This window comes from Rattus rattus, chromosome 7, assembly GCF_011064425.1.
Source record: "Rattus rattus isolate New Zealand chromosome 7, Rrattus_CSIRO_v1, whole genome shotgun sequence".
NCBI lineage: Eukaryota > Metazoa > Chordata > Mammalia > Rodentia > Muridae > Rattus > Rattus rattus.
The window spans coordinates 19,155,211-19,168,695 of NC_046160.1; the positions used below are offsets into that span (position 1 = coordinate 19,155,211).

Consider the following 13,485-nt stretch of genomic DNA (forward strand, 5'->3'; position numbering starts at 1 on the left):
CCAATAGTCCACTCCAGTAAGGGAGGAATTGTCTGGCTCCCCTCTCTTGCATCTCAAAGCCCCCTTATGTGAGTTTTTTGTCCTCCATTTCTGTGACTCCAAGCTCCTTTTCGAAGATTGTCCAAAGGCGTTCAAGGTATAGAGGAAGAGAAACAGAAGCCAAACTTGCCTGTGTTCATACAGTTGACGCTTGGAAGGTGGATGCTCAAACTAGTATGTCGAGTTCCAAAGTCCTTATTTATTTCATTAAACTCCAGAGGAGAAAAGGCACGGAAAAGCTAAAAGAAAGTAGGTAAAAGGGATAAAGGTGTTCGTGGTAACTTGATAAAAACAAACCCAGCAGAAGACCTTTACCCCAGTTTCAAACCCTACGGTAGGGAGAGCAGAGAAGCCATCTAATTTGCAGGCAAGTGCATCCACCTCCTCACATCCTGCACCCAGCCAGCCCTCCCTGTGCATGCGGTAGTTTGGGAGTGCAGAACTAGCTCCAGAGAACACAGAGCCACATGGCCGTGCTATGCTTGGCAGTTCTCAGGGGCCGGCCCCCGCCGAGTGGGAGGGAGGCGAAGCGCTTAGGATGTTGCAGGGTGTGGCTTCAAGGGAGCCTATTAGGTATGAGTTTGAAGAGTCTTCATTTTGGCATGGTGCTCAGATGGATCCAAGACCACAAAGAGCATTTTTGGGCCCCAGCCTGCTCTTGTTTGGAATATGGAGCTGCGGCTGGTGTTCCAGAAGAGCTGGAGGGCACATCTGGAGGTTCCCTCGTTACTCAAAGCACCCAGGAGTGTTCAGCTATCTCATCTCCCCAGCGCGCTGCAAAGTAATTTCCCAAGCCTGTACACAAACGCCAACTCCAAATTTGACCTTGGGATAACAGACCCATCATGACTTCTTAGGTAAACGGAAAATGCAGCATGGATCATGGCCGAACTTAAAATGATCTTAAGAGAGTCTTTTGTAGATTGAGATGCAATGGTGTTAATAGAACTGAAGGAACGTTATCAAACCCTCTGTTGGTTCATCCCTTAGAGGTAAGTGTGAAGTGAATGTTCCCGGTGGAGGCCAGCAGGCAGCCCCGACCTCACTCTATGGCTGATTCCTGCCCTGGCTTCACCATCACAAATTGCTCATGCAGATTTGACCATGGGGCATCACCATTATGTTAAAGCCTCAGGGCAGAGTTTCTTCTAGGACACTCTTGCGGATTCTTACCTCAGTGTCAACTGGAGTGGCTTGAGATACAGATGTTTGGTTTCTCTGACATCTGTACTTTAGAGAACTTTCATTTGAGATTCTTAAACATGAAGTTGAGCTCTCTGCAAATCTCTTTCTTTTTATCCTCTAACACTTTCTGGTAACATCTGTGGAATGCTTATTATGGGCCAATGCCACCTCAAATGCCATGTATCATTTCACCTTAGAAATATCTCTATCTGCACGCTTACCTATCCGTCTATCTACGTACCTACCTGCTATTGCTGTGTCCAGAATTTTTAAAGAAGCCATAGCTGAGGCACAAGGAAAATAAATAACTTGTTACAAGTCATATGGTAATTAGTAGATTGGCGATTTGAACTCAGAAAGTTCAATCACAAGTCCCCCCTTCCCATTCTATGGTAAAGAAAACCCAATTTCTTTTTTAAATTTTAGTTTTAAAATTAATTTTTATTCTTTGAAATCAAAAAAGCCACCCCCTTTTTCCTTTCTTCCCTCTAACCCAGTGATTCTCAACCTGTGATTCATGACCCCTTTGGGGTCAAATGACTCTTTCACAGGGGTTGCATATCAAATATCCTGCACATCAGATACTTACATTATGATTCACTGCAGTTGCAAAATTACAGTTCTGAAGTAGCAACAAAAGTAATTTCATGGTGTCGGGGGGGTCACAACAACACGAGGAACTGTATTAAAGGGTCACAGCATTAGGAAGGTTGAGAACCACTGCTTAATTCTTACCATGTACCCCTCCGTGCTCTTTCTCAAAATCGTTGACTCCTTTTCTTTAATTGTATGTGTGCATGTGCTTTTGCATGTGTCCTAAGTATATAAACACAACCTACTCATTCTGTGTAATGTTACCTGTATGCATATGATTTCAGAGCTGGCCACTGATATTGGATAAACAGTTGGGGTGATCTTCCCTAGGGAAGAAAACCCAATTTTTTACAGATATATTTTCCTCTGAGAAGATGGGAATATGTTTTTAGGGAAGATTTCTTTATCCTTTCAAGGCAAGGATATCCTGCCAGCATATGGCTGATTTCCATGATGGGGCTTCTCCAGATAAAATCCCCAATGACTTCCTATTTTTATCTTGTGAGGAGACACTGTATCCTACTCTGTTCTACCCTGCCTTTCAACCCTGCTTACTACACTGTCCATCAGGAGCACTGACTTCAGGGACTTGGCATTTCTTCTAGGCTCTGCCCCACAGTTACCTGGCAATAGCCAGGTGCACCTGACTCACTATAAAAGGGGCTGCCGGCCCCTCCTCTCTCTCTTCTCCTCTTAGCCTTGCTCCCTTGTCCTCTTCCCTCTCTCTCCCCATTCTCCTTCCTCCTCTCTCTCCACATGCTCATGGCTGGCTCCCCCCCCCTCTCTCTCTCCCTCTCCCTTTCTCTGTCTCTACTCCCTCAACTCCCTTCCCCATGCCCTAGATAAACTCTATTCTATACTACCCTGGCATGTGGCTGGTCCCTCAGGGGAAAGGGATGCCTCAGCATGAGCCCGCAGAGGTACCCCCTTCCCCCATACCATACCGCACCTCTACCAAACATATCCTTGGCTTCTTTTTATAAAACACAACACTCATAGCTTTGCCTTGGCCTCATGTGCTTTAGCTTTGGTTTTAGCCTTCTCAACCTGGAAAAGGGTGGATACATTCTTATATAACCTTGAAAATCAACCAGCTCAAATTCTCCTTTCCCAGAGAAAATAAGAAAGACATCCTTGTTAGTGGCATTTGTATCACCTTTTCTCCCTTAACCCAGCTAGCTCCCAATGAATTGAGACTAGACTATTTACAGCATTAAGGCATAACAACTGGGCAGTATTAATCTGTTTTAATCTTCTATGCTCATCTGGCTACCTCCCAGCCAGAATCCCTGAGATACTTGTATTTTATGGCTTTCTCTGCTCCAGGTGCTTTTCCTGAACTCTCTCCCCAGGTTAATCCTCATTTTCTCTTTTCTTCCCCCTTCCCTTGGTGGGGAGGAAGTCTAGCCCTATTCTCTTCTCTGCTTAGCCATTAGCTGATCAGCTAGCTTTATTGACCAATCAAGGAATAACTGGGGAGCAATGTTTACACAACATTTAGTAGGGAGATTTTCAGAATAAGAGCTGCAACCAGACATGGTGGCACAGAAATCAGCATTTGAATAATACAAGGATAATCTTTACACAGTGCACAATAACATTATGCCTACATATCTTGTTCACACAGTCCCTTCGCGAAATTTCTCGGTTCTTATGTTTTCTACTGAGTGGTGGTAATACTCAGTCACCTCTCCTCTTAAGGCTTCCCTGTCCTAATTTTGTTCTAATTGATTAATGCTGATGCTGGGATCTAGTTTACTATTGTCATAGAACTAGTCACGAGATCCTTTTCATTCATCAAACCTGAGAGTTGGGCAGCTTTTAGAGTTATAGTTGGTGGGCACTCCTCAATTTTCTTCCTATAATGTTCCTAGTGTGGACTTTCTGTTCCTTATCTTTTCCTGAGGATGAAATCTCATCAACCCCCTTCTTTCTGTCACAAGGCATGCAGATGTCTGTCATCACTGAGCTCTGTGTCCCAAATGGAGTACTTTGCATTTCAAGTTCTTCAGTCTATTTCATTATATCTGTGTTTTATCAGAAAGAGCTGTTTCAGAGACACTTCCTCTCAAATGTGATCCACCCATTTCTTCCTGAGATGAGTGCTTCACTTCTTAGTTCACATTAGAGAAAGAACACTCTGTCTCAATTTACAACCGCTGTCACTCTAAGTGCAAAGCTTTAACTTTGTGATGCCATAATAACTATACTTCGATAGGACTATTCCATTTGAAAGGAGGCTGAGAACAGAAGTAAGAAGACAGAGAGGATGAGGGAGAATAGAAGCAAGAGAAGGAGTGGGAGAGGGAGAAAGGAAGGCTGTATCAAGGCTCACCATACTCCATTCATTGTCCTGGCCAAAAGAGGAATGGGTTACGCATTTCTCAGAGCAAAAAATGAGGGGACTACTGCTGTCTGTGTGAAGGAAGCTTAAGTAGCCGTTGATCATGGAGAAGTTCACTGACTGGCCATGGTGTGGATCGTGAAGAGTAGAGTGGCCACCCAGTCAGTGGGGCCCATCTCTGCTGCCCTGCTCAACAGCTGTGGAAATTTAATGAGATCACACTAATGAATGCTGTTGCTATGTTATGTGATTAGGAACGGAAGGAAAGAAGCATCTGATGAAAAAGACAAAACTTCAAAGGAGGGAACTTTCTGGAAGTTCAAAGGAAGCATTTGCTTAGCGCATGGCACAAACATCTAGGAAGGGTGCTTGGGTCAGGGAGGGAAATGCGCGTGTTGATGATGCAGGGGCAAGAGCTCTTGTCAAAGAATGAATGGATAAGGAAGCCGGGTGGGTCACCTCTTTGTTCTGGAGTTCCACAGAAGGGAGAGAGGTGGTGCTGAGACTCTCCGAAGATCTTACAGTGATTAGCAGAGGCCCTTTTGGGGTCAACTGATGTATCAATGACAACTCCCTCGGCTCCTAAGACATTGTGCCAGCAAAGTCAGGCTTGAGTCAGATTTCTATGACTTCAAGATGAAGAAATGCTGCTTAGTTACTTCCTTAGGGTTTTGGAGTATATTTATGATCCCCACTTTCCTTAAGGACTAGTGAAGCTTGGCCTCAGCTAAAGTAATGTGAAGAGAATCCTTGAGCAAATTTATTATTATCACTTAAAAAAAAAAAAAACTCTCCTCCCCTCCCTCCTGTTCCCTTCTTCTTGCACTACTCCAAGTTTGTGCCCGTCTGATATTTTTAGGTCTTCCTTTGGTTTTCACAGAAGGACTTGCCCATTTTTCTTTCAATTTTCTCAGTACATGTTCATTGTACAAAACAATAACTTTCATTGTCTATTTGCATGCATGTATGCTACAATGGTGAGTTTGAGCATTAGTTTTTGACATTTGGATATTTACCTCTATTAAAAGTGTTTGTCACTTAGTTATGATCACTTAAAATATAAGTGAAAAAACCAAGAAGAAAAATAGGGTAAAGCGGTCAGATGGAACCACTCCTAACTTTTGAATGTATATCTTTTTTTTTCCTATTTTTTATTCCTACATTTAAATCTATCTATATCACACAGTTTAGACATTTTAGGACAGGGAGGTGGTTCAGTGATTTAAATGCTTTCTGCACAAACATATGTGCCTGGTCCCATCCGCATCAATCACTAGTCAAGAAAATGTCTCTCTTGGACTGATCTAGTGGAGGCATTTTACCAACTGATGTTCTCTCTTCCCAGATGACCCTGACTTGTGTCAAGCTGACAAGAAACTAACCAGCACAAAACAACACGTAGCTCTGGACAAAATGATACCGTGCATGTCCTTAAATATTCAACTCTTGCCCTTAGATTCTTGATTATCTAAAAATTATCTCATCTAAAATTCCTAGACTCAAATGAAAATAAAACAAAGCTAACCAGAAATTTTGAATTACAGCTAAGGCAGTTTTAAGAAGAACCTTTATAATAATGGGTTATATAATATAATAATATAATATCAGTTATCTCTCTATTGCTGTGGTAAAACACCATGACCAAAACAATCCGTAAAAGAATGTATTTAATTGCACTTATGGTTGCAGAGGGTTAGAGTCCATGACAGTGGAGTGAAGGAATGACAGCAGGGACACTCGATCTGTAAGCAGGAGGCAGAGAAATTACACTGGGAATGGCATTGGTCTCTTGAGACTTCAAGCTTTCCCCTAGTAACACATCTCTTCCAAGGCCATACCTCCTACTCCTCCCCGAACAGTTCCATTTACTGAAACTTGTGAGCCAAAGGACGGTCCTCATTTAAACCACCACAAAGCACTTACATTAAAAAAAAATCAGAAAAATAGTCAGAGAGACTGCAAATAACCTAAGGACTCATCTTAAAGTCTTAGAAAAACAAGAAAAAGTAAAACCCAAAAAGCAGCAGGCCACAAGAAATCGTAACAATTTGGGCAGAAATAAATTAAATGGAAATTTAATGCACAGTCAATCAAACAAAGAATTCATGCCTTAAAAAGATCGTTTAGACTGATGAACTCCTATCTGACCTGTGTAAAGAAAGAGAAGATACATGTTAATAAAATAAAGGTGAAGGGGAGAGATTACAACAGACTTCAACAGGATTATTAGGAAGTGCTTAAAAATCTTGTATGCTAATATAGAAGAAGGTAATGATTTCCTAGGCACACATGCTCTACCAAGGTTAAAGTGAGGACACAAAGAAAGCAAACAGACCTATAGCAAAGCCGATGGAAACCATAGTGAGAAGTCTCCCCATAGAGAAAAGCCCAGGGTCTTTGGGTTTCCTGGTGAATTCTACAAAACCTTTGAAGAAGAACTGACCCTGGGAGATGGTTCAGGGAATAGAGTGCTTACCGTACACATTTGAAGAGTAGAGTTTAGATCAAAACTCCATGAAAGAAGCCTGGCAGATGAGGCACTGCTCACAATCTCAGCACTTGGGCAGAGACCAGGGAGGGATCTCCAAGGCAAGCTAGATGGCTGGAATTGGCAATCACTGTGCTCAAAGAGGGATCCTGCCTTAATAAAGTGAAGGGTAATGGAGGAACATACCCAATGTCAACTTTTGGGCATTTACACACACATACATAAACACATACACATAAACACACACACACAAACACATATACATACACATACACATAAACACACATACACATACACATAAACACACATAAATACACATACACACATACACAAAGGCATGTACATACACATATACATATACACACAAATACAAACACATACACATGCAACAAATACACACACACAAACATACACATGCAAACACACATGCACACACACACACAAAACAAACCAACACAATGTGCATGGGTATTCCCCCAGTGGTACATCCATACACATGTGAAACCACATGCATGCCACACATAAAGATGTTGGAAAAACAATCACAAAAGCCACCCTGCCCAAAAGGAACAAAAAAAGAGCCAACATCAATGCTCCTCAAACTGTTATACAAAATAGAAAGCGAAGAGAAATCACCAAACTGATTCTAGGAAGCCACAATTACCCAAACCAATTAATACATTAAAAACAGACCAATTTCCCCAGTGAACATAGACACAAAATCTTAATGAAATCCTTGCAAGTTTAGTTCAAGAACATCTTAAGATGATCATGCATCATAAACAGGTTGGCTTTGCGTCATGGGATGCAAGGATGATTACACATGCAATTCAGTAATTATAATACTTTAAATAAATGGACAAGTGTGTGTGTGTGTGTGTGTGTGTGTGTGTGTGTGTGTGTGACATTTCCTGAAAAGCCATGAACAAATGTGTATTAATCCCAGATCCACAATGATAACAGATAAAACCATTCAGCCCAGCTGGCCCAGTGAACCATTAGTGAACCACTGAGTTTATTAGGGTTACTTACAGGACTATGGGTGCAGGAACATGATCGTCAAAAAGCCCACGCTTGGCTGACCACTCATAGTAACTACATGTTGGAGGTTTTGCATAGCTTGCGGACTTAGCTGATTGTAGAGACTCCTCTCTGCAGCAGTTGCTGCTGTTTCTACAACTTTGGGGAGGGGCCTTCTGAATCTCGTGTGGTCAGGAACTTCCTGAGTCAAGTTTTTACTACTTGAGACTTATGAGTTTCTCTTTTACCTTCAGGAGGGAATGTTTTAATTTGGAGAAAACAGCTATGCAACAAATAGGAATCACATGACCATAACAATAGATGAAATAAGGCCCTTGACAAACTTCAGCGTCCTTTCATGATAAAAGCCTGGAGAAGACCAGAAGTGGAGGGAACATAGCTGTCGTAGTTTGGATTTTATTGCTGTGAGCAGACACCATGACCAAGTCAACTCTTACAAAGGAAAACTTTTCATTGAGGCTGGCTTACAGCTTCAGAGGTTTAGTCCATTATTGTCATGGTGGGGAACATAGTGGCTCGTAGGCAGATGTGGTGCTGGATAAGGAGCTGAGAGTTCTATACCTTGGTCTCCGGGCAGCAGCAGAAGACCATCATACTGGGCATAGCTTGAGCATAGGAGACCTCAAAGTCTGCTCCCACAATGATGCACTTCTTCTAACAAGGCCACACCTACTAATAGTGCCACTCTCTATGGGCCAAGCATTCAAACACATGAGTCTATGGCGGCCATACCTATTCAAGTCACCACGATATCACAACAAAGGCTATATTAATCAAACCTACAGGTAACATACTAATTGGGGTAAGGTTGAAACATTTCAGGACTGATACTAGGGTACTCATTCTCTTTATTTTCATTTAGTATAGCCTCCAACTCACAAGTACAATAATAAGAAAGAAAAAGCAAAGAAAGGAAGAAGTTAAATTATCCCTATTCATAGGTGACAAGGTCATATACTTAAAAGACCTAATGATGGGGTGGTGAGATGGTTCAGCTGCCCTAGCCAGGACTCCTGATCAACATTGCCTGGCCAAGGCACCATCCACCAGTCCTCTGTGCCACAACCTTACAGAGAAGAGCAATTGCCTCTTGACGCCGCTCACAGTTCCCTGTTCCAGGTTACCCTGGATTGCCCGAAGAATATAAAAGCAATGCCTGAGTCTGACGAACTCCCTTAGAATTCCTAGATGAGGCCTTCCATGACTGAGTCACAGTGAAAAAATGAGCTGGGCTCAGAAAGCCTTAACCAGGAGATAATGACAGAAAGATGGAGCTTATCCTGTCTGCCTTGCCTCCCCTGCCCTTTCCCTCCCCTGCCCTCCCTCCCCTCCCCCCCCTCCCCTCCCTTCCCCCCTTCCCTTCCTCCCCTTCCCTTCCCTCCCCTTCCCTTCTTTTCCCCTTCCTTCTCTTCCCTTCTTTTCCCCTTCCCTTCCCTTCCCTTCCCTTCTTTTCCCCTTCCCCTTCCCCTTCCCCTTCCTTCCCTTCCCTTCCCTTCCTATGCATGTGTCCATATGTGTTTGCATGTGTGCAGAAGCACAAGCCTATGTACAGATTCATGTATGGAGACCTGAAGTTGGCGTCGGGTGTCTTCTTCAATGGTGCTCCATTTTTGTTTGAGTCAGGGTCTCTCACTGCACCTGGAACTCACTGAGTCTCACAAGTCTAGCCAGCCAGCTTGCTTCCGGGTCCCCTCTCAAGTACCAGGATTACAGGCAGCCATCATGCCTGCCTGGCTTTTGCATGGGCTTTGAGGATACAAACCCAAATTCTTGTACTTGCAGGGCAAATACTTTAGCCACTGAGCCATCTCCCTGACTATACCCCTCATCCCTTACACATTTTTAAGCTTCATCTGGGACCTGACAGACACAGTTGTGACCTGTCTTGATGGCTGTACCTGGTCCTGTGTTTTCTGCATTCCTGTTTGTGGTATGAGACAGAACATTCTATATGATTTTTTTTTCTTTATTAAATTGAGTATTTCTTATTTACATTTGATTGTTATTCCCTTTCCTGGTTTCCAGGCCAACATTCCCCTAACCCCCCCCCTCCCTTCTATATGGGTGTTCCCCTCCCCATCTCCCCCCATTCCTGCCCCCCCCAACAATCAGTTCACTGGGGTTCAGTCTTAGCAGGACCAAGGGCTTCCCCTTCCACTGGTGCTCTTACTAGGCTATTCATTGCTACCTATGAGGTTGGAGTCCAGGGTCAGTCCATGTATAGTCTTTGGGTAGTGGCTTAGTCCCTGGAAGCTCTGGTTGCTTGGCATTGTTGTTCATATGGGGTCTCGAGCCCCTTCAAGCTCTTTCAGTCCTTTCTCTGATTCCTTCAATGGGGGTCCCTGTTCTCAGTTCAGTGGTTTGCTGCTGGCATTCGCCTCTGTATTTGCTGTATTTTTGCTGTGTCTCTCAGGAGAGATCTACATCTGGTTCCTGTCGGCTTGCACTTCTTTGCTTCATCCATCTTGTCTAATTGGGTGGCTGTATATGTATGGGTCACATGTGTGGCAGGCTCTGAATGGGTGTTCCTTCTGCCTCTGTTTTAAACTTTGCCTCCCTATTCCCTGCCAAGGGTATTCTTGTTCCCCTTTTAAAGAAGGAGTGAAGCATTCGCATTTTGGTCATCCTTGAGTTTCATGTGTTCTGTGCATCTAGGGCAATTCAAGCATTTGGGCTAATATCCACTTATCAATGAGTGCATATCATGTGTGTTTTTCTGTGATTGGGTTACCTCACTCAGGATGATATTTTCCACTTCCATCCATTTGCCTATGAATTTCATAAAGTCATTGTTTTTGATAGAGACAGCACATTCTAATGTGCATTTGCTGTACAGGGATAATGGATGTGTTCATATGAGATAAGAGGTGGCCTGGAAGCAGCACTTTCAATCCGTGCTGACTAGACAGAGACCTCTAAATAGGTTGGCTATACCAGGTCCTGCTGGACTGCTTTGGAGCCCCTCACCTGATAGTTCAAAGATTTATTGGCATTTGGAGCATTTTGACGACCAATTTATTTTTGAGTGCCATTTTCCTTCCTTTCTTCCTCTACTTCTCTTCACTTTATAATAGAGCAGGCTTCCCACTGATATCTATCAAACATGGTATATTGAGCTGCAGTAAGACTAGACAAATCCTCATATCAAGCCTAGATATTTTCCTCCTAGAACCGAGGAATAAGAAAAGGGTATGAGTATATATATATCTATATCTATCTATCATATCTATCTATCTATCTATCTATATATCTATCTATATTTTGTGGCCTCAAATTGAACTGCTTCAAAAGTCCTGCAATATAAGTGGATCCCAAGGAACCTGTCATGGTTTGCTCTTCCTGTGCCATTGCCAAGTGTCACTGGCCGATGGCTAAGTGTTCAAGAGAACAACGTGTGAGCTTTTAGAGTGATTTTCCTAATAGACACACTTGAAAAAATTACCCAGTAACTTTTCTGTACAGTAATAACACATTAAACCTTGCCAAGTTAAAACAATGACTAGAAAGAAAGGTAATAGAAGATGTGAGAGACCACCACAATGAAACGGATGGGGGCAATTGTAGAAGACGCTTGAAGACAAAAATCCTTAGTGAGGTCCAAGCTCTAATGGCGGAAAAGGAGAGAGGTCACCGAGATCCAGAGTCTAAAGAGATTGAGAGGAATTGCGGAGCGGTAAGACATACTTTATTTGCTCTGGGCAAAGGCTGCTTCTTGTACAGTGGCCAGGCGGTGCCCAGCTACATGATGGCATATGCTGGCACATGCTGGCACACCCTGGTACACACGGGCTCCATACAGACACAGGCTTCATAGTAAAATGGAACACACAGGAGGCTAACAAAGATGAAGGCTCAGGCCTCTGACCTCAAGGCTGTATTTACACAGAGTCAAATAAAAGTGGCAGTCTGTCAGAAGTAGTTATATAATAGATTACAGCATTGCTTATCTTTTGGGCTCCCTGGACATCTGCTGTCAGCTATTTTGTACTGACTCATGGCCCTCCAGTGTTAGCCGCCTTATTCCATGCCAGATATCGATATCAGTTGAAATGTTTAACTTTTCTACAGTTAGTATAATGTTATCTATAGGTTTGAGAATATAGGTTGTGTAAGCATAGGTGGTTCCTTATGGCCTCTCACACTCATGGATTGGCAGGATTAATATTAGGTAAATAGCTTTATTATGAAAACCGAGATGTGTATGTAGGGGTGTGTGGTGGTTTGAATATGCTTGGTCCCTGGGAGGAGGCACTATTAGGAGGTGTGGCCTTGTTGGAGAAGGCGTGGCCTTGTTGAAGGAAGTGCATCTTTGTGGGGGTGGGCTTTGAGGTCCTGTGCTTAGGCTCCACTCATGGTGGAAGGGACCCTCCTCCTGGCTGCCTCTGGGCTCCTTCAGCACCATGTCTGCCTAGATGCTGCCCGCTTCCCAACATGGTGATTGTAGACTGAACCTCTCTACTGAGCAGCAGGCCAAGAAGTTACCTGGCTGCTGAATCCCCAGGGCTGCCCGCCAACTCAGCACCCCCGAGGCCACGGGCACAGGTGAGTACATTGCCTCAACAGAGAGACCCGATGGGACACGGCACAAGTAGCGGAGGGTCAAAGAAGGATACGTGCCCCAAGAATCCCAGTCTATGAAAACAAGTATGTGAAGTTTTTCAAGAGTAAACCAGAACTTTCCTCAGGGCTGAGCCCTGAGGCCACCACACAGGTCGCCTCATCCAGACCTGACAGTGGTGAAGCAGGCTTCTCCAAGACAGCCAAATGCAACCTGAAGTGGAAGGAGAAGAGGAGGCAGCAGCAGGAGAAAGATGCAGAGGCCTTGAGCAGGACTCTTGATAAGGTGTCTCTGGGAGACTCAGCCCAGACGCCCAGTGCTCTCCATGGCCCCCAAGTCAATCCTCTAGCTGTTTCTGATTCATCCGACTCTGCTGCCACCACAGAGAAGCCAAGAAGATCAAGAATCTAAGGAAGAAGCTGCGACAGGTGGAGCAGCTGCAGCAGCGCATCCGGGCCCGGGAGGTCAGCCAGCCCAGCAGAGAGCAGCTGGAGAAGCTGGCACAGCGGAGGGTGCTGGAGGACTTGGAGTTGGGCCTGTGAGGCCTCAGGCGTAGGGGAGTGGACTGCAGAACAAACCATGGGGTGCTCTGGGGTCCAGGGAGCGTGGGCCGCAGCAGTCAGGAGGGGCACCCCCATACTGGCTCACTTCCACCCCCCGTGGCCTGACTCCGTCCTCCAGAGCCGAGGCTCTCTCTCCTTCATCCCTTCCCCTTCTTCTCAGCTCCCGTTTTTTGAACTTTCCCCTTCCATCCCAGTGTTCACAGTCTGGGTGCGGACCCGAGGTACCTCTGCTGCTGATCTGGGTGTCTTGTTGAAAAGAAAACCGGGGAGGGTGGGAGTCTGTCAGAGATCTGAGACGAGGGTACAAGGAGTACCCACGTTTTGGAGTCTTGGTTCCTGTTCACAGTGTTTATGAATTACTTCCCTGGCCATCCCAAGCCCCCTCCCCCCTTTTTTTTAAAAGTAAGAATAAATTCAAGTAGATGACAAAAAAAATAGATTGAACCTCTGAAATTGTAAGCCAGCTCTAATTAAATGTTTTCCTTTGTAAGAATGGCTTTGGTCATGTGTTCTTCATAGTAATGAAACCCTAACTAAGAGAGAGTAGTCTCAGGGAAGACATAAAACTCTTCTTACGTTAATGTCAAGAAACTTCTAGAAACAGGGCAAATTCTTGGTTCTCATGGAATTGGACCTTGCCCGGGAAACCAGGGCAGAGACTGGAGAGGATGCT

General features: G+C 44.2%; 1 pseudogene; it reads left to right on the forward strand.

The window, feature by feature from the left end:
- Window positions 1-614: 614 nt before the first annotated feature.
- On the forward strand, window positions 615-12,791 carry LOC116905623 (annotated as a pseudogene).
- The last annotated feature ends 694 nt before the right edge of the window (window positions 12,792-13,485 follow it).